This window comes from Vicugna pacos, chromosome 9 (assembly GCF_048564905.1).
Source record: "Vicugna pacos chromosome 9, VicPac4, whole genome shotgun sequence".
Lineage (NCBI taxonomy): Eukaryota > Metazoa > Chordata > Mammalia > Artiodactyla > Camelidae > Vicugna > Vicugna pacos.
In genome coordinates this window covers 27,094,374-27,122,141 of record NC_132995.1, presented here as the reverse complement: position 1 = coordinate 27,122,141, position 27,768 = coordinate 27,094,374, and the positions used below count along the sequence as shown (strand labels likewise).

At 53.8% G+C, this 27,768-nt stretch overlaps 1 protein-coding gene across 9 annotated transcripts in view; it reads left to right on the top strand.

Moving 5' to 3' along the window:
- The window catches only part of ZNF423 (zinc finger protein 423), a 330,579-nt gene that overhangs the window by 156,840 nt on the left and 145,971 nt on the right, over nucleotides 1-27,768 (top strand). Inside the window, exons 1-3 of one of the 9 annotated variants that reach the window (XM_072967327.1) lie at nucleotides 23,155-23,236; nucleotides 23,812-23,970; nucleotides 24,240-24,324. The exons of 4 other annotated variants lie outside the window; for them this stretch is intronic. The gene's annotated coding sequence lies outside the window, so the exon portion shown is untranslated. Of the gene's footprint in view, nucleotides 1-22,899; nucleotides 23,237-23,325; nucleotides 23,971-24,164; nucleotides 24,325-27,768 lie in introns of those variants that run through there. 4 more of the 9 variants (XM_072967325.1, XM_072967328.1, XM_072967326.1 and 1 more) reach the window with 4 other exon arrangements.

Genomic DNA, 27,768 nt, shown 5'->3' with positions numbered 1-27,768 from the left:
TCCCTTTCTGGAACCTTCCCCCATGTGTGGCTGGTCCCCTTTGATTCTGTGCTTGCTGCCAGCAAGGTGGATGAGGTGGCTTCAGGGCTTCTCTGCTCTGGCGGGTGGGGGGCGGGGTCCAGGTGTCGGTCCTTGGTGGGAACCACTGGGTCCAGTGGATCCCATTCTCTGCCTCCTCCCGACCCCCCGGGGGCGCTCGCTTCCTTGTGAGGTCTGAGGCCTGGCTCCACCGTGGGCTTGCTGGTTTGCCTCCCGCAGCTCTGTGCTGCAGGGGTGCGTGCTGGGGTTCTGAGGGAGGAGAGGATGGGGAAGGAGAAAACCTAATTTTCTCCCTTCCAGCCCGTGGGTGGGGCTACTCACACGTGAAGTACTCTGCAGAAGAAATGGGGCAGTGGGGCAGTGGCCCGGTTCCTTTGCATCAGGAGAAACTAAGCAATTATTCTGTGCCTGGCCTCAAGCTGATAATCTTCCCAAGGCCGGTTATCCACACTTACATTGTGCCAGCCACCCTGCTGGCCACTTCTCAGATGCCCAGCCTTTAACACCCCAACGTCTCTCTTAGCAACATCTCTCTGCGTACTTTGGGGATCCTTTCTTTTTACCTATCAAGAAACTGAGGCCCAGAAATGTTCAGTAACTTGCTCAAGCTCGCCCAGCCTGGATGTGGTAGGGCCTGGGGGCCAACCCATGACAATCTGACTGCAGATCCCAAGTTCTTGGTCATTGAGTTGTCCTGTCCCACGGAGGGAATGTTTGCACAGCCACAAGCGTCTTCCCAGCTGGGAGAGGCCCAGAAGGTGACTGCTTTTCTTTCTACAAGTTAGAAAGTTCAGAGGCCAGAAACTGCCAAGAGGGTGAGGGCCCTGGCAGACTAGAGTATCTCTTTGTAGCACGTACTCTTAATATACATGCGTCTTGACCCAGAGGATACTATTTTGGGCTGTGTTTACTCCTTTCTGAAGCACATCCCTGTCCTGGTCTGGCCAAATCCTTCCCCACTAAGGAACGGCCGCTGCAGACCCTGCTTCTAGTGACCAGAGGCCCAAAGTCAACAGCCGTGGGCCTGCTTCTGAGAAGGAAGTAATCAGTGACCCCGAGCAGATACCTGTGCCTCAGGCTGGAGCCAACGGCATGGCGGGGGTGGGGGGAGGTTGCCCCTCCTGTCTCCACACACTCCCCAGGGGCTGCGTCTGGCTAGACAGGAACTGGCTCCCAGGAGTTCATTAAGTTTGCCCGCAGACCTCCTGGCCCCTCTCTGGAGCCTCCCCCCGACCCCCCAGCCTGCCATCCTCAACCTGGGAGAGCTGGGGTCGGGGGATGGCCCCTGGCTGCCCCCTCCCGTCGGGCCACAGCTGGTTGTGGTTCTGCCGGGCCTGCTCCGGGCACACAGTTCCGTCTGGGGCTGTGGGGAGCACGGGAAGGAAGCTTCCCTGATTTTCCATTTTCCTCCTTTGAAAGCTGGTGGCTGACATGCCCTACCCTCTTGCCGGGAGGGAAAGGGACACACTCTTTGGCCTCCTTGTTTCACAGTCTCCATCTCCCTCTCCTCTGACCCCGTTCTCATTGGGAATGACGTTGAGTGCTGCTGTCCACGCGCCTGGACCAGGACGGGCATGGCTTCCCACGGGCACCGCCTGGAGTTCTGTTTGAGGCATGAGGAACTCATTTGCTTAACCCAACACCACCTCATTGCTGCCTCCTCACGAACCTCTCTGGTCTGCACTGTTTTGTGAGAGATGTTTATTATTATTATCATTGCTGTTATTATGAGCAGTGATGGGGTGGAAGCTCTAAGAATCTTTGGGAGATGGTGTCACACCGTGGAAAGAAAAGCAGATGATTTGGATTTTGAACCAGTCGTGTGTTCAAAGTCTTTCTCTGCCCAAAGCCTGTGATCTTTAGCAATTAACTTGTTTGTGAGCCTTAGTTTACCCCTCTGTGAAATGGGGCCATTGAGGCCTCACTGGCATGGTGATTCAGAGGGGTCATGAGTATGAAGGGCCAGTGCACCTCCAGGCACACTGGGGCGACAGTCAGTATATGGTGGCTCTGTTTCCTTTCGCCTGGAACAGGACACTCCAAAGGGATTAGATAGGGTGAGGTAGGGTCTGGAGAGGAGGCAGCCTTCCCCAGTGGGTGGTGGACAGCATGAAGCAGTCCAGGCCACAGTGCCTGGGTGGACCCAGGAGAGGTACCACCCACAGTCCTTTGGCTGTTGAGTTATCTTGCGGCTGGGCTGGGTCACTGCCCCGGGAGCCTGTGGGGCCTTGTGGGGTCCAGAGATATGGCCATTGTGAGGGAGGACCCACCCTGGGTTTTCTGTCTGGGGGAGGACAGCCCTCCCAGCTGCAACTCACAGACTCGTCTCCAGCTGGCAACACCCCAGCCTGTTGCTGCCCTTTGTAAAGCTACTTGGAGATGTCAGCAATCGGCACCACATGCCTTTGGGCCCCCCGTGTGAGCCACATGGAGGCTGCTCACTCTTAGGGGCTACTGGCCTCTTCCGGGGCCTTCTGGAGAGGGCTAGGTCTCCTCCATCTCTCTGACATAGTGAGCACCTCTGAACCCCTGGAGGTCACAGGGAGGAGCCGGCCTAGGGAGATGGGCTTTGGGTATTCCTGAAAATACTCAAGGAAAATTCTCTAGGAAAGCAGCATATCCTTGCCCCAAATTCTTTATTACACAACACCATCTGGGACGCATGTCCTGAGCCACCGTACACAAACAGGAACAGATGTCCCTCGTCCTATACCCAGGCCTCCAGTTTCTCACCTCTGTGCCTGTGTTCACAGCCAGGATCTCTTGAGATCTCTGGGGTGCTGGCTGCCAGTGCCCAGTTAGGGCTGGCCCACCCCAGCCCAGCACAGGCTCATCCTGGTGTCCGGAGCACAGCCATCACCTGGCTCCTGACCCCCGAGGAGCCACAGGGCTACCCTGAAGGTGTTGAAAGAAGAAAATCTTAAGCTTACAACTTAAGCTTGTCTTCTGCTCCCATCCGCATCACCTGTGTGTGAATTTGAAAGTTTTTTTCCTATATCAATGTCACTCATTTATCACGTGAATAACAAATTATACCCCATTGTTTGAGTATGGGCGTTAAGAGTGTCAGTGCTTTATTTAAATCATTAGACATTTAAAATGTAACACTCTTTTGCCACCCTGTCCTGGCATTTCTTCTTCTATGAAATCTACCTGGATTCTCATACCTGGGGAAGACCCAGGCCTCATCCAGTCTCCAGGGCAGCTGCCTGGCTCTCCAGCAAGTCGTCTTAGGAATGGAGTCCCGCTGCTGGCCTCCTGGGCCCCGAGCTGATGGACTTCCCTCCACCAAGCAAGAGGGCGGGTTCCCATGTGTCTTTTCTGTCGCAATTATTTCCCTGGCTCCTCCCCTTGATACAAAAGGCCCAAGTCTGGGTCCAGAGTAAGTTATTTGTAATGCATTTTCAGAGTCCATATTGCAATATTAGCCATGACTGTCTGCTGTGTAGAAAAAGAGGGAGTTTGCGTTTGAAGTTTAATCCAGCTTCTACTTAAGCTCAGTCCCTGGGCAATCCTTTTTTCTGCCGCTGAGCTCAAACAGCCGGTCCTCAGGTTTGATCTGCTGCCCCACGGAGCCCTGCCCAATGTGAATTTGAAGAGTTTTTTTTCCCCTCTCAACCAGGGAGACTTGCAAAAAAAAAAAAAAAAAAGTCAGCGTGTTCTGCGGCGACGGCTCCCACGGTGGGTCCCGGGGTCCATCCTGAGCCCCTCTGCTGCTGGGGGCTGAGCCCACCTGACTTCCAGCCTTCCAGGGGGGGCAAGTCCCTTCCTCGGGGTCTCTGAGGAGCCCCTTTGAGCTCTCGCTGCTGGTGGACGGCGAGCACTGGGGAGTCCGGGAGTCCTGTCTGGCATGTGGGGGGCAGAGAAAAAGGAGGGAAAAAAGGGAGGAAAATGAAAGGCGTGAGTTTGTCGGGAACTGGTGCTGGCGGTGGAAACAGGAGCCGCAGCAGGACGGAACCTGGTGGCCTTCAAAACTTTTCTTCTCCCCTCTCGCCACATGACTCGGAGGATGCAGGCAGTAATTAAAGGCCCCCCTGGCTCCTCATTTTCTGTGCCCACGCCTTTGATCTGGCTCATGTTGGGCGGCTATTTTCATTGTTCCTGCCTTTCTTTCATTCTTTTTTGATGGCAGAAATGATGATCTTTGATTCCAGAGTCGGAGGTGGGCAGGAGAGTGTTACAGGTCTTACATAATGCATCTTTCACATCTTATTTTTAAACGCGGGCATAATCAGGGCTGGGCAGAGGCTGGGCTTGATTTTAACCCATGTTCTGGAAGAGGCGGTTGGTTGCCTGCCCTGTGGCGCTGGCCTGGGGGTAGGTGGGGACGGGCAGTCGTGTGCAACTGAATGAAAATTACTAGAGGAAGCGTTTCCCCTTCCACTCCTTTCTAAATATAACCTGAAGAGAGTTTTTCCTAATTGTTCCCTTATGGCCAAAGATGTGCTGAGAGCAAGCCGGACAGGGAAGGCTCTGCCCGCTAAGCCCGGCTTCTCTTGGCGGCACCATGCAAGGCCTGCACACTGTTTATTAGTGGATGTTGATAAGCTATAAGGGACAAGCCACAGGAGGGGGTATATGAACCCATAACTCAGGTTGCTGAGATAAAATGGAGATGCCTGGCCAGATGAGGGGAGGTGGGAGGCTGAGGGGTGGGTGTCATATTCTGATCCCTTTCCACATCCTTCTTGGCTCCTCATCTCCTGAGCAAACTCAGAGCCTCTCCCAACAGTGAGCCCTGTGGGATGGACAGAGATGAGAAGACGAGGTCTTGATGATGAGAAGCCTGCGATCCAGGCCTGCAATGGGGCGTGCGTGGACCTGCAGGTTCAGATGATGCTGGGGCTCGGGCAGGTGAGGGGTGGGGTGGGGCTGGGTGATGGAGATCCTGTGCTCGCTGAGGGGAACAGCTGCTCCCCAGTCACTGTTGCCAGCTGCCTTGCTGGAGACTGGATTCGGTGTTGCTCGAACTTCCGGGTTTCCAAGAGAAGCTGGAAATTCAGGTCTTGATGGGAAATCTCTCAGAGGAGATGTGAAGGAAGAAGGCTTTCTTGGTCAGACTACAGTGCTGGCAAAGGCTGGAAGCCAGGAAAGCCCTGCGTGTGGAGGGAGGGGGTGGCTGTCCCCTGGCTGCTGGAGCAAGGTGGGGCCAGCAGGAGAGGCCAGAGGGCCAGGGCTCTGCGGCCCCTGCTTGGGGCAGACTGGGCAGGCCTGTAGTCTGAGAGGGACTAGCTCCCAGGTGGATGCAAGGGCCTTCCTGGCAAGGCGTTTTGTTGCACATGATGTCTGAGGCCGCGTGCCACCTGCGCTGAATGCTTGGTGTTCTTGAGGGCGTGGGCCCATCCTGCCACCGTGGGGACACTCCTGTTAGACGTGTCCCGTCTTTGGGCAGTGTTAGTGGTTCATTCCTTTGAGGGTCTGAGGCTGGCCTTCCTGCCTATCTACCCCAGGCTCCGGGACCAGGATTTTCACTTACTGAAAGTGTCGCTGGATATTTCTTGAGTGTCTACTGTGTGCCAGACTCTGTGCTGGGTGCTGGGCAACAGTGGTGACCAAGGCAGGCCTGGTCATGTGGAGAAGGACGATTGACAAATTGCCACGTAACTACATATATTATTAGAGGTGCATGTACGTCCAGACGGAAGAATGTGAGAGAGAAGCAAGGGCTTTTCCAAATAATTGGTGATGAAAACTAGAGTGGAACAATGAATAGAAATAATAGGGGATGGAGGTCCGGAGAGAGGTTCAGAGATCCCATGGTGGGAAGGTGTTTGGCAAATGAGACAATGTCTGCAGTCTTGGGAAAGTGGTGAGTGAGGGGGTGCACTGTGGAGAGGGGCGGGGCCGGGCCTTGTGGGCCAAGGAGGAGTTCTGGGGGGTCTCAGCATTGTCACACTTGCTCTCTGAATTGCTCAGCCACTGCTCTGAGGAGGGTGGGTGTGAACCTGGTGGGGAAGCTGAGGTGATGGTGCAGGTGGTGTGGATGGAAAGCAGAGGGCATGTTGGAGAGCTGTTCTAGGCAGCAGAATGACCGGATTGGTGGCAAGAGTGGGGAGGGTATAGCTCAGTTGTAGAATGCGTGCTTAGCATGCATAAGGTCCTGGTTCAATCCCTAGTACCTCTGTCAATCAGTCAACCAATCAATCAATCAACCTACCCTCCTCAACAAAATTTTTTTTTAAATCCAGGATTGGTGGCAAGAGAGCGGAGGATGCCAGAATGACCCCTGGGGTTCTGGCTTGGACATTGGGGTGAAGGGAGAGGTCTTCTGAAATGGAGAGGCCTGGAGGAAGAACAGGATTGGGTGGAGCTGCTCCTACAATCTCTGCTCTTTCAACACTGGGCCAGGGTGGGGGCCTGGGCAAAGCTGATGAGGACAGTGGGGTGCGAGCTTGAGGGGCCTCAGCCTGGCTGTCGCTCAGTCCCCAAGACCCTGCTCTGCGTGAAGGTAGGGTGTCCCCCGAACTGTCTCGAGCTGGCCTCACCCAGCCCGATCACACACCTACCTGTGTCGAGGGGACCTGCTCCATGAGGCCGCAGAGCCATTCCAACATGGTGCTACGGGTGCTGTCTGACCCTGGGCTCCTCCTTCCCCACCTTGTGGAGGGAGCCCACTGCCGGCCCTTGAGCTTGCATACTTGACTGCGCTGCTTGTTGCCCAGATGAAGGCAGCCTTTCCAGTGTCCTTGCTCCTTAGAAGTCCTCTTGGCCACCGGGCCTCTGAGACCAGGCACAGCCAGCAGCCGTGCTGATGGCACGTGTGCCCCTGCCTTTCTGGGTTGATGCGGGAGGGCTGTATGTTTCCATCTGCCGTCCAGGCTGCACACAAATCTGCTTTGCCTGGTGTGTGTGGAGCCTGGGGGCCAGCCCTCCGACTCCTCCCGCCTGACAGGGCCCATTCACTTATGACTGCCCACCTTTAGCAGCTCCTGCTGGCAGCTGAGTTGGGGTGGGAGTGGGTCCTGCTTAGCCTGAAGGGAGAGGCCTAGAAACAGCGCCGGTTGGGGGAGGATTTCTGGGAAGACGGGGCCCCCAGATGGGCTCCCTGCTCTTCATGAGCCGGATTTCTGCTGTCAGCCCAGGGCAGCTCTCCTGGATTTGCTCCTTGGGGTCGAGGAGCCTGACGTCATGGGACCACTCACCTCCCTACCGGCACCTTGGGGACTCAGCTCCCACTTTCTTCATCCTCACTCCAAAAGCAGGCTTTCCAAGAGAGACGTGGCCAGGTCTGGGCTGGCAGTGGGGAGGCGTATGCACCGCTGTGTAAGATGGTTTTCTGACCCGTAGCCTGGGGTCTTTCCATCTCTGCCCTAGTCTCTCCCTATCCAACCTTTGGGCTAATTAATGGCATGAAGTTCCTCATGGTAGTTTATAAATGTCTCCTCGATTTTCCCCAGGGCAGTTTGCGAATGTAAGTATCCCTGATGTATCTAGCCATGTAACTATAGTTTTACTACCTGAGAATTCAGTAGATGAATCAAAGACAGCAGTTAGTAGAATTTGGATAATGAGGATTTTTTTCTTTCTCAAGACACCCTATTTTCCTGTTTACATCCTTTCTCTTGGTCCTCATCCAGGCACACGTGGATTTGCCGGAGTATAACCAGAGGGAATGTAATAAACTCTGCTCTTTCGCCCAGTGAGTTCACGGTCTGACTCGCCTCCAGAGTCCGTGGTCCACATAGCTGCTCCTAACAACCATGTGAGGGTCCAGGGCGAGATGTGGGTAACATGCTGGCATCACACCTGGCATGTTGGAATTTCACAGGAGGCCTCGCTTCCTCCCAGTTTCCTTTTGGACCCTAGCCCCCCTGAGGGTACAGTTCTCCATGGGACTTGGAGCGAAGAGGAAAGACCTCTGAATCTGGGGTCAGGAGAACTGAGTTCTGGCTCTGGGTCACCGCTGGGTGGCTATGAATGAACTTGGCCCTTTGTCCCCTGGGCATCAGTTTTCCTGTCTAAAAGTGAGGGTGGATCTCACCCACCTCTGACATTCTAAGATTTGGGATTCTTTTTATTTTATTATTTTTTTTAATTTTTAGTTTTAAAAAAATTTTTTTTGCAGAGGGTAGATAGAGGTAATTAAGTTTATTTGTTTAGTTTTTCAATGGAGGTACTGGGGATTGAACTCAGGACCCCGTGCATGCTAAGCACATGCTCTATTGCTGAGCTATACCCTCCCCCCCATAAGATCTGGGATTCTAAAGAAGGAATGTACTTATATCAGATATAAGAATATATGTTAATTTCTTCCTTGTAGTTCTCACCACAGTCATGGTTTTACACTTATTTGGCATAATTTTCTGATCGTGGTCTATCTCCGCACGTGACACAGTCAGCTCCAGGAAGCTCAGCCTCGGCCGCAGCCACCACTCAGTGCTCTGGTGGCGGCACACAGGAAAGCTCAGTAAATACTGTTGAGCGAGAGGTCACATAGCACATAGTAGCAGGCGCCAGGCACGCCTCTGCTCCTGTCCACAGCATTATAACTGGAGGAGAGTACAGATGGACGGCCAGGCGTTCCCCCAGTCGTCTGGGCACTATAGCTTTGCAGCCTGGAGCGAGGCCTCTTCATTATCAGGTTCAGAAGCAGGCGGACAAGCTGCTGGGAGTGTCCTCAGCCCCGAGGAGAGCTGACACAGATGGGAGGGGATGCTCAGAGTAGGGTGGGGGCCCTGGAATTGAAGTCCTGGGTGCGGGGTGGGGGGTTCTTAGACGACCACTCTGTTGCAGTCCTAACACCTACTCAGAGCCACCAACACAGGGCACAGCTGTAATAATTGTCATTATGACAATGACTACTGTTCAGAGAGCTAAGGACAGGTGGCACCCCATTTCATCACCACTGCAGCCCTGTGAGGTGAGTATTGTGACCTCGTTCCCATTTTACAGATGAGGAAACTGAGGCTCAAAGATGTTCTGATTTGCCCAAGGTCACACAGCCTGGGAGTGATGGGGATGGGATTTGAACCTGGCCGCCCCCCATCATGTTCGTGCTCTCCAGGGCCCACCCCTACGGCTTCTGCCAGCTCAGCACCCCTACAAGGCCAGCTCTCTCCCCTCTCCCCTCTCCCCATCTCCCAGGCCCTCCTGCCGTGCTCAGCGACATCCCATCTGTCCAAGGATCTGTTCTGGCCAGATGCAGAGACACTCCTGGGATTCCAGGCCAGGGTGGTTGCTACAGAGAAAGGGAGGGGAAGGGATTCTCAGGCCAAGTTGATGCTGCAGACTCTAGCTTTGCACGGCTGGTCTGGGAGGGTCTGGCAGCCCTAGGCTCTTCCCCGAGGCTGGGCCTTCTGTGTGCATCGTTTGGGCGGCCCCAGCAGCTTGCAGCAAGCCCCCGCAACCTTGTCTGCTCCCTGGCTCCTTTCTCTTGTGGTTGAGAGAGGGGCCCGAGGATCAGCGTGGGAAAGGAGGGTGGAGATTTCTCTTTCGAGGGGCAGGATGAGGGAATGGAGGGGAGGGAGGGGGCCCGGCAGGGAGGTGGGACAGAGGGAAGGTGATGGGATGAAGAGGAAGTGGTGGGGGGTTGCTTTTGGGCAAGGTGGTCATGAGAGGAAGGGAAACAGGAGGGGAATGGAGGGGAGGCAGAGAGGAAAGGAGAGTGCTGTGGGCAGAGATGGAGCTGGGTGACAAGGGGGCGCTGTCTTAGGTACAGAAAGAACCCTGATGTTGGAAGATGGTAACGTGCAGAGGCCAGACAGCCCGGCATTACTACGCTCACCACCTCCGCTCACCTCCTCCAGGAACCACGGGCAGGCGCTTGGAGGCAGCAGCACAGGCCCTGGGATTGGGCGTGCCCGCGGGCTCCCCTCGCTGCAGACCGGGCTGGGAACCGTCACTTTGAAGTCCCTGACATTTGTGGTGAAACGATCCGGTCTGAGGTCTCATTAGCCTCTGCTTTGCTGCACACACCCTGCCATTTAATCTCCCCATCCCTACTTCCAACGCCAAGGTTTGTAAATCTGTCCCGTTGGTTTTATGAAGTCTGTGGCTGATAAGAACTGGACAGTGTTAATGCACTCGAGTTTTTCTCCCCTCTCCCCAGCCCCAGAAGCACTCGGTCACAAAAGCTTTGCTGCCCAGAGGGAAGGAATGTGCCAGAAGAGACACCGTGTCTCATTTTCCACTTCTACTTGAGAGCGGCTTAGTCTGGATGCCGGTGGATTTCATTTTCCCCAAACTAGCGGGACCGCTGCCGTTGGTGGAGACAAAGGAGGCCTTGTGCTTGGCCATCGCCCCAAACCCACCCCTTGTTACTCACCTCCCTTCCTGCTTGTACCGAGTCCCTCATGTGGGTTTTCTGCTTTGCTCACCTGAGACTTGAACATTTGACCCCTCAAAATCAGGGAAGCTTTTTGGTTTCCTTACTGGATAGGACTGTGGTCCCAACTCTAGGGTTACTCAGAGATAAGGGGCACTCTGTGGGACGTGAACATTTCTTAGAAAATTATTTCTCCCTGCCTCTTCCCACTGGCCTTGATCAGCACAGGCACTTGTCTGGCTTAAAGGTTGTGCTTTTACAAGTGGAAGTGGCTGCATACTGATGACCCCTGAGCTGTATACTGATGGCTTCTGGCTTGAATACCTGTTGGGAAGACTGAGACCCATGGGGAGAACCAGTCTGAAGTCAGAGCTGGCATTCTTGGGTCATTCACAGACATCTGAGAACAATTGTGTGGAGTGAAGATTGATTTTTGTGTCTTGTTTCAGGTTCTCATAATCCTTCTTATTCATTTATTCATCTATGCATCCATCTATACATTCAATAAATTGGTCTCCCCAAACTGTGCCAAGGCACCCCAGGGCAGCATGGCTGCCCCACCAGAGCTTTATGATGTATTTTAAAATTTTAAGGAGAACACAGCAATACTCAACATCTGTGGGACATGATGTGAACTCCTTACCTCTGTGTTGTCCACTACTTCAATGTTAGATTGCTCTATATTCCTTTTGATGGCATCATATCTTTGCAAAGCTGTACTTTTGGTGGTTGCTGTGGATAAAAAGCAGGTACCATGTGAAAATCAATATTGAAGAAGAAATGAGAATGACAGGTTGAATCCGATTCCAAGGTCGGAGAAGTTGACTTCCAAGGGAAAGATGACTTCTAGCCTGTGGGGCAGATTTGGGGTTTTATCTGGAGCAGTGGGAACGTCTCAAAGGGATGTGAAGCAGGGCAGTGATGTGAGTGATCTGTGCTCTGCAAAGATCCCTGGAGATCTGTGTCTGGATTGGACTAGACGTGGGGTAACGTGTTAGAGTCCAGCGCAGTGGTCCAAACAAACAACCACAGTGGCTTGGACCCCAGTGATGACAGTGAAGGTGGGGAGTCTGGTTGGCAGATCTGAGACTCGGCTAAATGCGGGATGGACAGGACTTGGTGGCTAACTGTGTAGGGGTGAGAGGAGAGGGAGGAAAGGTGTCTGACATGGGGACACAATGACATGGAGAGGAGAGTTGGAGACAAGGCTCACATGCTAAACGCCAATAAACATCTTGCCCTGCTTTATCTTTCTCGTTCACTTCTGGTTACCTAACCTCTTACAGGGTCAGTTAATTACCCAGTTACTATCCACTTCCCGCACCAGACTGTCAACTCCTTGAGGGCAGGGACTTTTCCTTACTCCCTGCTGTGTCCCAGACTGCACCTCATATAGAGTTCAGAGGCTCCCAGCTTTGTTGGTTCACGATGCCTTAGCGTCTGTGATTTTTTTCAGGGCACCCCTAAGCCAAAAGAAATGCCTAATAGTTCCTTTTGTTGAAATAGTCAGGTGCAAATAACTCAGCAAGTGTTTATGCCCTGACAACTTAGTAGCTGTTTGAAAAATAAAACAGATAAATTCAAAGAAGAAATACATAATTTCATTTCATACTGAGATGACCACAGTTACTAATGCAATGTGTTAAAGTACAGCTTCTGATTCAATGGGTCCGGGTCGGGACCAGAATTCTGCATTTCTCATAAACTCCCAGGTGATGTTCAACTGCTGGCCCAGGATCAAGTTTTGAGTGGGTGACTAAGATGACTGCTGGGCCACTGTTTCCACTCCTTTCCAAACATCCTTTCAAATGCCGCTCTCTGCAGAGAGCTTCACCAGCCCCACGGCAGGAGTTAGAAGTTCCGTTGTCTGTGTGGTGGAATTTGAGATACCCAGCACAGATGCCCCCATCTCCATGAACAGAAATCCTTGCTAGGCCTCGTCCAGGGCTCCAAGTGGCCGAATTCTTGCCTGGGTGTCAAACCCTTTTCAAGAACGTGATTGTTTCCAGTTCCTACTGGCAAGGTGGTCTCCGTGGACTTGGAGTGTGCCAGAAATGCTTGCTGGGGCAGGATGGCTAGCTGCTTCATCCTGGCCATTTTATCATCTAGAGTCACCTGCCTTGTTATGGCTGTGTACCCATCTTGGACCCACAGTGCTAGGAAGTCCCATGGACTGCCAGACATGCAGCTTCCTTGCTGGGGGTCAGGTCCTACTGGGGGGAATGGCTTTCTATCTCCTGGCCTCAAAGGCTAGATTCCTGGTTTGCCAGCTCCTGGTTGTTATGGATGTCCAGATCTGGGGAGGTAAGTTTTCTGGTCACATGCACGGGTACACACAACAGGTGCACACTCACATGCGTGTGCATGGACCTCGGTTAGTGCCCGGCAAAGCTCCTCAGTGAAGGTGTAAGGGCAAGAGGTCGTACCCTCCTGCCAGCTCCAGTCCCTGGGGAATTCAGCCTAGTTTACTGATCTAGCGAGCACACAACATGGGGCTTGGAGCCAGAGCTGTGCTGTTCCTGATTGCTCACAGCATCTACGATCAATCGATTGATTTATCAGTTCATTCATTCCCTCCTGCTATGAGTGTTTATTTACTAACCGTGGCTGATGGTGTGAGATGGAAAGCCAAAGTAACTGGAGAAGACTTCCTGGAGGAGGGAGCACTGTGGTGCATGTGCCTGTAGGTGTGAGTGTGTGCGTGCACATGTACGTAGGTCTATGTGTGACACATACCTGCACACACATTTTTGTGTGGCATGGGCACAAGTGTATGTGTGCATGAACATGTGTGCACCCGCACATACCTGTGTACAAGTGTGTGTGTGCCCAGCAGGACCGTGCAAGCAAAGCCTTGGTGCCAATAACCACAGCTTTGGAAACTTCCCTTGCCTGTATGGATCCCAGGCTGGAGAAGAGAAGCCGCTGTCGGGTACAGCAGATTTTGTAGCTTGGCTTCATGTGCGTGTGAGCACTTGGATGTGTTTTAATTAACTAGAACATTTGCCTGGAAATGAGCAGCGGCGGCAGCAGGCGCGCAGGCAGCTGGAGGGGGGCGGGGCGGTGGCAGCCATGGTGGCGGAGGCCATTGCAGCCAGGCTCCTGAGTTTTCACGTGCCCGGTCCTGGCTGATGGCACCAGGAAGTGGTAGGGTGGCCGGCTGCCCCTGGTGCTGGTCATTGGCCCAGGAGAAAGGGATTCTGGGAGTGGCTAAACTCTTCAGAATTCCCAACAGTCTTTCCACTTAGTCAGCGGTGGCCAAGGTAATGGTTCCAGCATGTGGGTGGGGATGTGTAACTCTTGACATTGCATCCAGTGTGGGCTTTGGACCATGAGCCGTGTAGGACTGACTGACTGTCCTCTGTCTACTCCTAGCCCAGAACCTGGCACATAACGGGACCTGTGCCCATCTTTATTGCATGGGTGAATCAACAGATAAAGGCAACCGAGGCTCAGAGAGGTTAAGTGATATTTCCAGAGTTGCACAGCAAGTTAGTAGACCAGCTGGAAGTTTTGACTTTGTTTCTGGTACTCTTCCCACATCCTTGTAATGTTGGCATGAGGGAATGCACGACATCATTTAGAGGGAAGATGGACTCACCACAGATGTGCACACCTCACCCTCTGCCTTGAATAACTCTAAGCTGTCTGTCCACCATGCTGTCCATCTGGGTGCGGGAAGGATGGTCTTCCCAGGCCTTCTGGGGATGGTAGCACTTTCTCCTGTCAAGAGAAAGGTAGAGAGGGGTGGTGATGACTGGAAGGGAAGGGCTGGGGTGGTCACTTCCTAAGACAAATTGGCCACCAGTAGCTCATAGGCTGGAGTTAGTAAAGAAGATCTCTTCACTAAAATGCTAGACTTTCCCCCAGAATTCCCCTTCCTGTGCCATCCAGTTTGTTCCGAGGCCTCATTCCTACCATCCATCCCTTAGCACCTCCGGAGTCGGGTGTTGCACTGACTTCCTCCCTGGCCTTTGCTTTCTCTTTGTCCAGTTCCACTCAAGGGCCCCTGCCTGATGATTTTGCTGAAATACCCCTTGGTCTACGTCTCTCTCCTGTCGAGTGGTCCAGGTGGTGGACTCTGGGGCTATGATGCCCGAGGCCTGATGTAGGCTCTGCCCCTTGCTGGCTTTGCAATACCAGCAGAGTGGCCTCACCTCTCAGAGCCTCGCTCTCCTTACTTGTGAAGTGGGACGGTGCACTGTGTACACCAGGGCTGCCGTTCACCATGCACACGTGGTCAGAGCCACTGACGCTTGTTAGAGGCAAACTGGGCTGCAACTCCCTGCCCCGAGAGCGCTCTGTGTACTGTGCACTCACACACCCGAGGCTCCAGGGGCACGCGAGGCATTCACGGTACAAGAGGCCAATGGGGCATCAACCGATGGAAGGCGAAAAGCCAAGTTCTGTCGTCATCTCAACTCTTCCTGGGCATTGGCTCACGGAGGGAACTAGCATGAAATCACAGGCACTGTTTAAATAATTATTTCTCAGTCTTTTTCCTGAATGTGTAGCTGAATTCCCATAGGTTAAAAGTGCATGTAATAGAACTTCCAGTGTATCTACATCCATCTATCTATCTATCTATCTGTCTGTCTTTGTCTGTCTGTCTGTTTGGCTGGCTGGCTCTCTGTCTGTCTGTCGGTCTGTCTCTCTACCAGCTGACTGGAATGGCTTCCATTCTCATGCCGCTGTCTTTTCTTGCCTTTGCCCTTGCTATTTCCTCTACCTAGAATCTCCTCTCTACTCACTCCTTGGGCTTTTATTTTTTTCCCGCAGATTAAGACCCAGCACAAGGCCTATCTGCCCTGTGGTGGTGTCCTGATCGGCCAGCCAGACCTGAGCTCTCTGGCCTGACAGGGGTCCTTGTATGGTCCCACGCCGGTCTGCCTGGCCTTGTATTTTCCTCTAACTCCTCCAGCGAATAAGCTCCTGGAGGCACGGCCCTGGGTCTCTTCTTCTTGGTCCTGCGCTGTACCCAGAACTTGGTGGGTCCTCATCAGGGCTGAATGAATGGGTTGGGATTTGCAGCCAAGGCAGAAAGGAGAGTTTCTGCTCGCGTCCATGTGCGCGTGCCGGTGTGTTTAAGTATGTGCGTGTGCACCCACGCATGCGCCCACGTGTCTGTGCACACATGTGTGCGTTTTGTCCCATCAGCCTGATACTCCTGTCTCATTGGATTTCTGAAAAAAAGCGCCTGCTTTAATTTTTCATTAGAAATCAAAGAAGAGAAAGAACGGGCCGACACTGCAGCTGGAGGTGTTTCTCAACGCTGGAGTTCTCCTTAACAAGCGCTCGCAGTCCAGGGCGGCTTCTGTGAGGGCTGGACACCGCCGCTCGCGCTGGTGGGAGTGTCTTAATACCTACGAAATTATCCTGTAATTATTCGGTAATGGAACATCAGGATCTTGCCTATGCAGCAATCTTTCCCTGCAGTGGGCTGAAAAAAATTGCTGGAAAAGAGAAGTCGGAGATGACCAGGGGTACACTGGAGGAGTTGTGGGGTTCCCACATCTCTTTAAAGAGATGGGGTCCCTGCCCTCTGGGAGTCCTGTGGGAAGCACTGATCTCTGTCAAATGAGATTACCCTGCAGCCCATTTCTCCCAGGCTGCAGATGTGTTCAGCATATTTGTTGTAGGTAAAATGATCTTTGCAGACTGTGTCAGGTGGGGAGTAATTACCTGGGCACCAGGGCAGGGTTGAGGGGGGCCTCACCTGCTGGTGGAAACCTGCCCCTGGGCTTCTGGGCTCTAGTAAGGGCCCTGGCAGGTGTGGGGATGCCACCAGGGTCTGTGTAGCCTCCAGGTAGAGCACCTCCTGGTGGGGGTTGGCCCGAATACCGCACACATGGTGGGGTGGGCTGTGGACTTGAGATATTTGCTGATGCTTGAGTGTTTTTTTCAGGAATCTTTTAAACCACGGTTCAGTACTTTGGTCAACTAAGGGAGCCCCTGGGGTGGAGAGCACAGACCCCCAGGCCAGATGGCTGTGAGGGTCCCCCATGCTGTGTGACTGCGGGGTAATTACTTAACCTCTCTGTGCCTCATGTTCTGTTTCTGGAAAACAGGGATAGCAATGATACCTCCCCCACAGAGTCACCGGGAAGATTAAAGAGACAATGTAGGTCCATAGCCCCTTATTTACAGTTCTGAATTCCAGAAAGCCTGAGACTTGAATTGTGTGGGTTTTTGTTTGTTTGTTTGTTTTTTTGGTAACTCATTTAGCAGCAAACTTTGACCTGTCTCCTGCAAAGCTATTTATAATCTTTGTTTAATTCATGTTGGTGATTATCTGTTTTGCTGCAAAATATCAATATGCTTGATTGCTTCTGAGGTGTTCCCACATTCTAAGGAAACACAGTCTATTACTTTTATGGAACACATCTGGCTTCTAGGGTGTAGGGTAGGGGGTTGCGGACAGGTGTACGCAAGGTGTGTAGCACGCCGCACACAGAATGATGCTTAGTAGACGTTAGGTGGAGCCGTCCTTCAACCCCACCAAACTGAACAGCACTGCCCGACCTCTGCCTTTTCCTCCCTCCCCCCACTTTCTCAGCTGTCCCAGGGTGGCAGGTGCACACACGAGGGCACACTGTCCCTGTTCCTCCTGTGCCCTGTAGCGGGTTGATTTGAGCTTGGAATGTGGAGAAAGGGCCAACCCCTGGCCCAGCCCCGGGGCTTGGCTGCTAGATTTGATGCCCATGCTTTGTATCTGTTTCAGATGTGGCTGCTGTCAGGTGAGCAGCTCCCCGCAGGAACAGGGCCAGAAGGAACCCCCTTCACACATCGTCCCTCCACCTCTCCTGGGGGCAGTCAGCTTTATGCTAGAGGGACATGGCCTGGTGCCTGCTGACACCACTTCTCCTGTGCCCCCTGGGTGGCCCGGCACAGCTAATGAGGGATGCTTGGCCTTCCTGGTCGTGGGAATCCCGTAGGCTCGGACACCGCCTTCAGAAGGGGCTGCGGGGTGTGGAACCACATGTCCCTGCGAAGGAAGGCAATTAGGAAAATTGGAGGTGAACCTCCCTTTATTTATATATTTATCTTTTACTCCCCGGTAAGATATGTTTTTTGAGATACTTGCCTCCTCTGTGAATGTGTCTGGCCGATTCCCTAAGGGACCTGAACATTTCTCACGGGGAAGTACCTCTGCTCTGTCCTGCAGGTGCAATCCATTCATACCACACTGGGCTTTTCAAAGAGCCCCCTACACACACACACACACACGCACACGCACGCACACACACACGCGCAGGATGCTTTAACTGTCTAGCCTCAAGCCAGCATTGTCAACTAGCTGTACTTTATCTCTTCTGTCTGGGTTGTAAAACCCAGCAGTTAAGAAAATCCCTGCTTCAGATTAATTGTAGCCTACATTGGCTCAGAGCGAGGCAGTGCGCCGTTTCACTCAAGTTTCACAGCTTTGGGGGCAGCAGGAGCTGGAGCACTTGGGGAAGGACCTTTGTTGGAGATGGCACGCGGGGCTGAGTGAGACAGGACTGGGATTCAGGGCCTGAACTCTTGGCCACCCCCAGCCGGGTGGTTTCCTCTGTCTGAGCCCCTTTGCTGGTGGGGTTAAGCAGGTATGAGCATCCCTGTGGCCTGTAAAGTGGGCGGATCCCTCCCACCCTTCCTGGGCTGCAGCCCGAGGGGTCTGATGCCTGAGGGTGGCTGAGGGCAGGTACAGTCTTTTCTTTGTGGGGGAGCCATTATTTGGGGTATGTGATCTGTGGTTGTCTGCACTGGTCTCTTGCAGAAGCAGGGTTAGGGGCTGGGAAAGCCCTGACATTAACTAGTTGACACCTACTGTGTGCTGTGTGTGTTGGGTGACTGCCTCTCTCTGTGCTCGGCAACATGGAGACAACAACTGGACCAGCCCTGCCTGCATTCTGGCTGCATCTGGGCCCCAGAGGGAACAATCAGCTCCAGCATTAGCATCTTCTCCTTCTGTGGACACTGCCCAGATTTAGGGGAGCGGGCAGGTTGTGCCTGCCCTTGGTGTCTCCTGCCTCCCTGTCCCACTTGTCCCTAGGGATCCCACCTGTGGCCCTGGCATCTGGCAGTTTACAGAACGTCTCCCTAGGCATCATTCTCTGACTCTCACTGCAGCCTCGCCAGGTAAGCAGAGCCAGTGATGGAAACTGAGGCTCAGTGCAGAAAGGCGTGTAGGGCCACAGGGCCCAGGAGCAGGGAGGCAAGGCCAGCCGGTGGCCCACTCCGTGTGTGGGTCGGGGCAAGACTGCCAACTATTTTTTTCCCCTGTGTTTCTCTTCTGAATCCTATCATAAGAGAGCAAAGCTCGGGGCCCTCTGAGGTTTTCTGGGTCCAGCTCTGGCCTCCTGGGCCCAGCCCGTGCAAGGAGGCGCCCGTACTGTCCTGGGTCTGCCGGGCCGGGTCGTGTGCTCCGGGCTGCCCCATCAGCTGCCTGCTGGGCTTGGTTCGGGGACAGTGGAGGGGAGTATGAGCCTGAGGGGAGTCTATGGGGGTAACTGTCCTGCGGAGTCTGAAAGAGGAAGGGCTCCCACATCCTGCCTGGTGGGCATGATGGCCTGGGCCTCTGTGGAAGCCCTTGTAGGAGAGGAGGCAGATTTGAGACTATCCTTTTTTCCCCAACCACATTCCCTGCACTTACTAAGGGCTAACAGTCAGAGCTTGAGGCAGGCACTGAGCTAGACATCATCCCTTTCAGTCCTCAAGTTGGGGAGGGAGGCACCCATTTTTACTATCTTTATTTTACAGTTGAGGTTTATGGCTCAGAGAGGGAAGGTCACTTTCCTCAGGTCACACAGCCTGTATGTGGCAGAGCCAAGATTCAACCCAAGTCCATACACTTGACCTCCACTGCCCATGCTTCTTTCCTCCTGGGCAGCCTGGTGCTTTCTGGGGACAGGGCTGGGGGAGCCTGCAGGATGTAGGATCTGTAGGTGCTGGTGAGTTGGTAGAGGAGGAGCTTGTTCCCTAGGTCCTGCTGCTCTTACTGAGGCTGCTTTAAGTGGCTCTGAGTCTCCTGCCATCAGGGATCAGCCTGGGCCCTGCCAATTGAATGGAGAATGGGATCCCTAAACAGGATTTTTCATAGCCACTATTCACCTGCTGGCTGGAACCCGTATCCAGGTCCCTTTTCTGAAACTCCCTGGGCGTGCAGATGTGCTTTGCATGGAACAGATCCCAGGAAGAGCTGGGTAGGTGAGGGCAGGGCCGGGACGGTAGGAGTCTCAGTCTGGAAGGACTCAAGACTTGCAGACTCAGCTTCCATTGGGAGTGACTCGGGAGCTGTGGCAGCTTGAGCTTCCACCCCCAACACTTCGGAGCCTCGGTTTCCCAGTGGGTGAAATGGGAAAGGATCCTTGCTGACCCCCTCCTCGACATGGGGGTGTGGGGTATTGAGGCCGTTGTGAGCCACTGGGGAGAAGAGCTGCCCTCCTGGGTCTGGGTTGAGTGGTCTGAGGCTCTTGCCACCCCAGGAGCTGCGCACGGGAGATGATTCCCAGGATGGGCTTCCTCTAGGAGTCCTTTAGGAGGAAAGTTTGCACTTTGGCGAGCAGGCCCTGCATTGCATGAGCACGTGGCCTTGAGCTTGGCAGACTCTTTTGCAAGCTGGCCCTGCCACTGGCCACCCCAGGACGCCAGCCCAGGCTCCCCAGCTCTCTGAGCCTCGGTTTCCATGTCTGTGACTTGGGGATAACATCTGCACATCCCCAGGGTGTTGCTGTGGAAATCAGAGCGTGCAGGCGTTTGGGAAGCGTTGTTGCGCTTCAGGTCAGAGCCTTCCAGAGGTCCCATTGTCCTGGTCGGTGACTCCTTACACCTTGTTTAATGTCCTTGATTTTCTTTTTTTATTTCCCCTCCCTCACTCTGGGGGTTGGGGTTGGGGTTGGGCAAGAAATTGAAAGCTACAAAACGACTAGCTCTTGTCTGGTTGTGTTACTAACCTGCCGTCTGACCGTCCTCTTGGGCCTCCACGCCCGTGTGTATGAGTGGGAGCGGCAGCAAAGGCTGATGTCGTTTGTCCTGTGCTGGGCAGTTTACTGGCACCGTCTAATTTAATCGGCACACTTCTCAGGGGCTGCCGTTTCCCACTTGATGGAGGAGGAGGCGAAGGCTCAGGGCTAGTGAGTGGTGGAGCCGGGATCTGAACACAGCCTGGCTTGTGTCCCACGGGGCTGAGCACCGAGGGCTTAGGGCTTCAGGGCATCTGCTTGGAGCCATCGGACGGGAAGGTGAGCTTGTCGTCGGCAGCAGAGCTGCCTCCCGGCCTCCCTGCCAAGCCCGGGAGTGGCCGCTGGCTCGGCTCACCCTGGTACCTACTGTGCACCCCCAGCCCTTTTTTCCCTGGGCCCCCCAGTCTCTGTTCCTTGGCCTTTCACTCCCTGCTCCTCAATTGCCCTAATGACTTAGCCCAGGTGGCAAGTTGCGTAGAGAAACCACTCCAGGGAAATAAGAGTCCTTGCTACCAGCCTGGGCCTCAGGTGTGCGCACAGCGGCCCTCCCTGGGGGTCTGGTGTGAGCTGTGCCTCCCCGCTCCAGCTGTTAGATGGGAACTGGAGAGCTGTGTGTATCATGTGCCCGAGTGTGTGGTGTATGTCACTGTGTGTGTGATTGTGCTTGTGTGGAACTGTACACGTATAACTCCACGTACGTAAGTGGGCGTGACATGTGACTTTGGACAGAACTGTGTGGGTATGTGACTGTGGTGTGTGTATGTGACTGCGGCGTGTGTAGGTGTCCATGTGTCTGTGTGTGTGTTTGTGTGTGCGTTGGAGGCAGATTGATAGCTTGGGGCTCGGGGCCACGGGCCCGCAGGAACGTATGGTGGGGGCTCGCGTTCTCTCTGCTGGTTAAAACACACTTTGTAGAACAGAGTTACACACATGTTTAGATAATTAGCACAAAAGCCAAGAGAACAAGTCCATTCAAAGGGACGAAGCTGGGAGGTGGGGGGCCCACCAGGAACTGGGGGGCCGAGTTTGGTCTCCCCAGCTCTCTGCTGCCTTCGCCGCATTTTGATCGTGCTATTTAGACAATCCCTTTGTTGTAGGATAAACTGACATTGGCTTGCTCGTTTCTGCTGTGAAGTTTGCTGTGTTCCGGGGCCCACTCGGGACAGCCAGGCCATTAGGAGCTGATTAAATGAGCTAATTTTAATTTGTTCAGTGGTTACACATGCAGAGACCTTTCCATGCCCTTTTCTTGAGGCTTTATTTATTTATTAATTTTTTTTCCCCTGAAAAGTAGAAGACCTTCAGGACTCCCTTTTCTCTTCCCATCTCCCCCTAAAAATAAACATATGAAAACATTTAAACAAGAACTTCAGCTGGAAAAGAAGGTCTCGAATTTAGGGAATATGGGCTTAGCCACTTAAAGGTGCCAGCTAGGGGGGCTCCCCGAGTTTGGGAGCTGGGGGCAGGGCTGCTAGCGATGGGCCACCCACCACGGCTGGCTCGGAGAGAGGAGACAGATGAGATTTAGCGGCAATGGTTGAAGACTTCAGTCTCACCTTCAGGTGTTAGCACGTGCTGGGCAGCTGCTCGGATCTCTGTGTCCATCCCTGTTTCCTTTCCTTGGCTAATCTTTATTCATCCCGCTGGTCTCAACGTAGAGATTGCTTTCTCGAGGGCACACTTTTGCACCCCATTCCCCGGTGGCTCCCCTCTCTGGGGACTTCTCCAGCTGTGGCAGATGTCAGCACATATAGAACGTCTGTCTCTTTCATGAGGCTGTGAACGCCGTAGGGTGAGAACCGTGCCTGCGATGTCCCCACCCCCACACCTCCAGCACTAGCATGTCACCAACATCTGTCAAATAGGTGAATGAATGAGTGAATGAATGAATGAATGGGTAGATGACATCTACACTTCTTGAATTCCACTCCACACCAAGCTCTTGATGTCAGGACTCTGGGATCCCACAGAGCCCAAACTGTCACCTGTAGTCATGTGTCCCTGGCCTGCCCTCCCCCGCCCGCTGGTTTCTTTCCTCACTGATGAGGGGTGAGGATTCAGTGTTGAGGGCTGAATCTCTGAAAATGAAGGTAGTGGGTGTGGGGAACTCAGGCTTGCCTGGCCCAGCGCGATGCTGAGCTCCAGGCCCAGGGGGCAGCTCAGGCCCAGCTCTGCTGGAAACCTGACTGAAGGCCGTGAAGAGAAGTGAAGGGAGAAAAATTGCTCGGAGAGTTGGCTTTTTACATCACTGACGGGCCAGCCGGCCTTGGAGGATAATGTGCCAACAGTGGAGGTGCTTGGAGCACAAAGGAGGAGGGATTGTGTGGTTGCAGCCAATTGCCACCCTGGTCCCCTCCCTGCCCTTTCATTTTTAACACGCCTTTCGCTGGGGTTGGGGCACCTTTCAGGGAGCAGCAGGCTTTTCCCTGGAGCTGTGCAGCCGCTGTGGCCTGGCCAGTTTCTGGGGCCTGGTTTCCATTTACTGAGAGCTCCTTCCCGCAGACGGCACCCCACCCACCCCACCCAGGGCCTCTGAGGGGCTGTCCCCCACCCTGTCCTGGCAGCCTGTGTTCCTCCTTTAACCCCAGCCTCAGGCACAGGCACTGAAGCTCTCATCTCTGCAGGAATCCCAGAGCTGGCGGGGGAGTCAAAACTTCCCTGGCACCCCTGGGGCCTGGGGCCCTCAACTGGGTCAGCATCTGGCTGAGTGGCCGAGCCTTTGGCCTGCTCTGTCTCCTCCCCCACACCCTCCCCGAGGCCCTTCCTCTCCCCACTAGCTGGATTTTCTGCCAAGCGCCGCCGGCGGGAGCAGCCACGCTGGGCCCATCCTTTCCCCGGCTGAGGCCGAGGGTGGGGGTGCGTCCCGGGGCTGAGGTCACCAGTAGGGCAGTAGGAAGCGCATCTCCAGCCCTCGCCTGCCCCGCAGCTGGATGCTGGGAGCTAGGGCATCAAACAGCTTGTCCTGGGGCGCCCTGGTGAGCAGGGGGGAGAGGTAAGTGGAGGGGCGGGGCTGAGGGGAAGAATGGATAAAACAGGCTGGTGTCTGTACCAGAACGCCAAGAGTCCCATCAGAGGCTCCTGGCTCCCTGGGAAGTGGAATGTTCGCTCAGAGTGGAATCTAATCCAGGAGGAAGGGAACTGTTTTCCTGGAGTGGGAGAGAAAAAGCGAAGGCCTAGGAGGCACTGGTGACCGGGGTGTCAGACCTGCGCTGGGTCCTACAGTGTGGGGGTGGGGTGTGGCCTCTCAGGAGCACCCTGGTTTCTGGGTCAGCACTGCTCTCCTGGCTTCCCCGGCCCTTCTCTCAGTGCCCATCCGGTGGCCTCCTGGCCTCTCTGTCTCCTGTGAGGAGGCTGGCCTGCATCCCCGATGGCCTGTGCCCTTTGGGCTGGAGTGCTTGCTGGCCCCTAGGCACCTTGGCTCCCGCCCCCTCCCACACCCTCACATCTGTCCCACTTCCTGCACCGTGGTTCCTGGCTGGTGGCCGGGGAGTCTGCCTGAGTGCTTGCCACCCACAAGGCCAGCATGGCCCTGAGCCATCACCTCCCAGGCATCAGTCTCCTCTTCAGTCACAGGGGGACAAGCCAAGAGGACACCGAGACAAGCCTCTGACTGTTGATCACCAGTCTGTGATTCCTGATGGATTCCGTGGGGCCCCGTCGGTGGGTACTCGGCTATAAGCGGGTGTTTCTCGTGGCCAGCCGGTTGCTCTCCTTGGGAAGGAATTGGTGAGTTTCTCTCTGTTTATGTCGTAACCAAGCTACCGAAATGGCAAACTTGGGTTCTGCAATTACACAGCGTTTCAGAAGCAAATTGATAGGATAACGTGTTATTATTGGCTACTGGGTTAATAGCTGTTTTGGCAGGAGTACCAATCCTGCGTGGTGTTGCTGGTGCGGGCGTGAGAATGGTGCCATGGGGTAGAGGGGAATGGTGGGTGCGTGCTGCACAGAGCGGCAGACTGGAGAGGACCCCAGGGACCTCCCTTCCCTGGCAGTGCCTTCTTGGAGGATGCTCAGCCCCGATTCGCTGTTGCTGAAGCCAAGACCAGAGAGGTTGAGAGACCAGCGTCAGGTCACACAGTGAGTCGATGCTGGGGTTGGATTTTAGGTCTCTGTGGGACTGAATAGCTTGACCTGTGACCTCTGAAGGCAGAACAAGTGCCTTCTCTCGGGGCATCACATTGGCATTTCGGAAAATGGAGATTTAGAATGTACCCATGTTAGCCCGTTCCAGCTTCAGGGCTTTTGCACCTGCTAGTCCCTCTGCCTGCAGTGCTCTTCCTCCAGATTCCACCTTGGCTTGCTTCAAGTCTCAGCTCAAGTGTCACCTTGTCACCTGGAGGAGCACCCCACCCTTCCTTCACCCTTTTCCCTTATCCTGCTCTCCATTTCGTCGTATTGAAACCTGACTTGCAACAGACAGATTTATTGCTTTATTATCATTCTCCTCTCATCACATCGTCCCTGCTCTCTGAGGGCAAGGACTCTGTTATGCTTGCTACCTTGTCCCCAGAGCCTAGAACAGGGCTGGCAGAGTAGACACTTGGCAATATTTGTTGAAGGAACAAATGATGTAAATTGTAAGGTTATTTTAAAAAATGGCTGCCATGTAACAGGCAACCGATTCTTTCTCCTCTTAGAGGGTGGTGGGAGTTGGGGGTTCCTGTTAATTGTTTCTCAGAGAGATGGACAGCAGGACGTCCCTTAGGGATTTTGGTAACATCATTTCTTCTTGCTATGAACACTCAGAAGGGAGTGAGTTCCCCGTCACTGGAAGGGACCAAACCTGTGGCAGAGGGGACTGAAGTACTGTTGGGGAGTGGATTGAGTACATGATGGGCTCAGTGCTAGGACAGTGGGGTCTGCTCTCTCTGTTATGTGTCATTAGCGACTTCTACTCCAGATCCTTGGTGTGTGAGGACGTGGGAAGCTGAAGATGCTCCGGAGAAGGGTAAACTGAGAGTGGGAGGCATGGCTCACTGAAGGCTGGAGCCCTGTGGTTAACCAGGGGTCTTCCCAGCGGCCTCTGCTCTTGCTGCCACTGATCTGGAAACAACCTGCAGTGAGTTTACATTCATTGAGCATTTCTCGTGTGCCCGGCGCTGGGCCAAAGTGCTTAACCTGGATTATCCAATTTAATCCTCACCACAACCAGAGGAGGCAGAAGGTGTGCTCTGTCCATTTTCCCCCTTGGTGAGGCTTAGTAACGGATCCAAGGGCACACAGCTGGTCAGTGGTGGAGATGGGGTGTGAACCTTCTGTCTTGGGGCTTCCTGGACAGCCTTCTGAAGCCCCTGGGATGCAGGCTCCCCAGGGCAGTGTGTTTGTTGCCCCAGCACTTGGAGAGAGCCTGGCACGAATGGAGTAGGTGCGCAGTAAATATTCAGAGAATGAATGAGTGAATGCAAGAAGTTTCCCAAGATGAATAGGAAGTGATTGCTTTGTACTGTTGGCCCATTTGGGCAGGGAAGGAGAAGCCCAGGGCAGCAGTGGCGAGGAAGGGGTGATACCCACGTGTGCTTGGCTGGCCTGACTTCCTCCCTGGAAAACCTACAAGGGGGCCACTTGGCTCCTAGTGGGGTGGAGGGCGTGCTTATTTGTGGGTGTTGGATAGTCAGTAGGGAGATTTCGGGTGAGTTTTGGAGGTCCCTGGTCGGGGGAAGACATACATGCACGTGAAGGCTCACGCGCACAGACACACACACAAACACACACTCCAGTGTCTTGGTGGAAAGAGGTATCCACTTGTCCAGTTTTACCAGACAAAAATGCAAACTCTTTATCCCACACTAAATTACACTGCTAAGGCTGTACCTTTAATAATCTCAGCTTATTATTTTATTAAATCTATCCATTTGTTTTCTTCTGGTCTGAATAAATAGAAGACCTGTACCCACCCACCCCCAACTCTTTCCTCCTGTTCACTCCCAGCGTCTCCTTTGTTAGTACTGTTTCTCCGGGGATTCAGGCTAAGGCTAGGGAGCTGAGCTCAGCCTCCAGCCCTGACCCCCCCACCCCACCCCCACCACCCCCCACCTCCACATACCCGTGCTCTCTCCCTGGTTCCAAGAGGTTCTTTCAAATTAAGGAATGACAAATGCAGGCCGTACTGAAGACTAGACTAATTGCATTCTACCACAATGTGTGGACACCCCAGGGACCTGGTGACACTGGACAGGCTCTGTGGGGGCAGCCCCTCTGGGCCCAAGTGGTCAAGCTAATGGTCAAACTCATTAACCCCTCAGCTTCCAGCTGGAGCCTCCACCCGTCAACCCCTGGGCCTCCACGTGACAGGGGCTTCCTTAAGTGGCTCCTGGCACCTTCTTTGTCATTAGCTTTGTCATCCATCCATCCATCTATTCATCCATCGTCCATCCATTCATTCTCTCATTCAGGTATTCACTCATACCATGGTTAGAAAGTGACTTCTTTAGACCAAGCCCTGGGGCTTCAGTATTTCATCCTTTCCCCACTCCCTCCATCCATCCAGTCATTCATTTATTCACACCATGGTTACCCATTCCTTTCTCCTGGACAAGACCTGCAATGTACCCTTTCATTCATTCATTCATTCATTCATTCATTCCTTCATCATGTAGTCAATCATCAAGCAGGGATCCTGAAATCTGGGGCTTCTCAGAGTTGTCTCTATGCAGTTCTAAGCCAAGAGTGCCTGTGGGGAGGCCCTTACAGAATAACCCAACAATAACATTTTTAGGAGAAGATGAACTAGGACGGATGAAGCCCTGTTTAGAGGGAGTGTGAGCCGGGGAGTGAGGGATACGCAGCTCACTCACAGCCCGCGCCCAGCACTGACTCATGACCTGGCTGAAAACTCATCCATCCATCATTCACTCCTGGAACCTTCAGCAAGTGTTGGGGATCTACTCTGTGCCTGGAGCTGAGATGAGCTGGTAACTGGCTCTGCCGGGGACGGCGGACCCTGGCAGGCTGTGGATGTAGCACCGTCCTCAGGAGTGCTGGTCGTCTGAGCCGGGCTGGGGGCAGTGTCTCTGCTTCCGAGACCTCCTGGGGAATGATGTCATGGCCACAGGCTGACACATTGTGTGCAGGCTCCTGGGTGACCCAGCACTTCCCACAGGGTGCTCTTTCTCAGTTTGCGCCTCTGCATCACGTCAGTCTTCTCAGCCTCCTCGTGTGTGTCTGTGTGTGTTGGGGGGCTCCCATAAATCCACCTATAATGTATTGACATTTCATGAGGTTGGTGAGTGGGGAATCCAGACCCTCCTGGCTCTGCTGGATGCTGCCTGAGGGCAAGTCTCCCCCTCAAACCCCAGGTCCTCAGTATCCCCACATGCGCAACAGGTGGTGGCTGGGCACTCCCAAAAGTCTATTTCGGCCTCTGAACCTCGGTTCCTCAAATGTAACGTGTATCTAGTGAAAGAATTATGAGTGGGTTAAATGCATTAATATACGCAGAACATTTATGACCAATAATATAAGTAAAGAAACAACATAAATAAAGATGAGCCTGGCATAGAGTAAGTGGTCGGTGAGTATAGT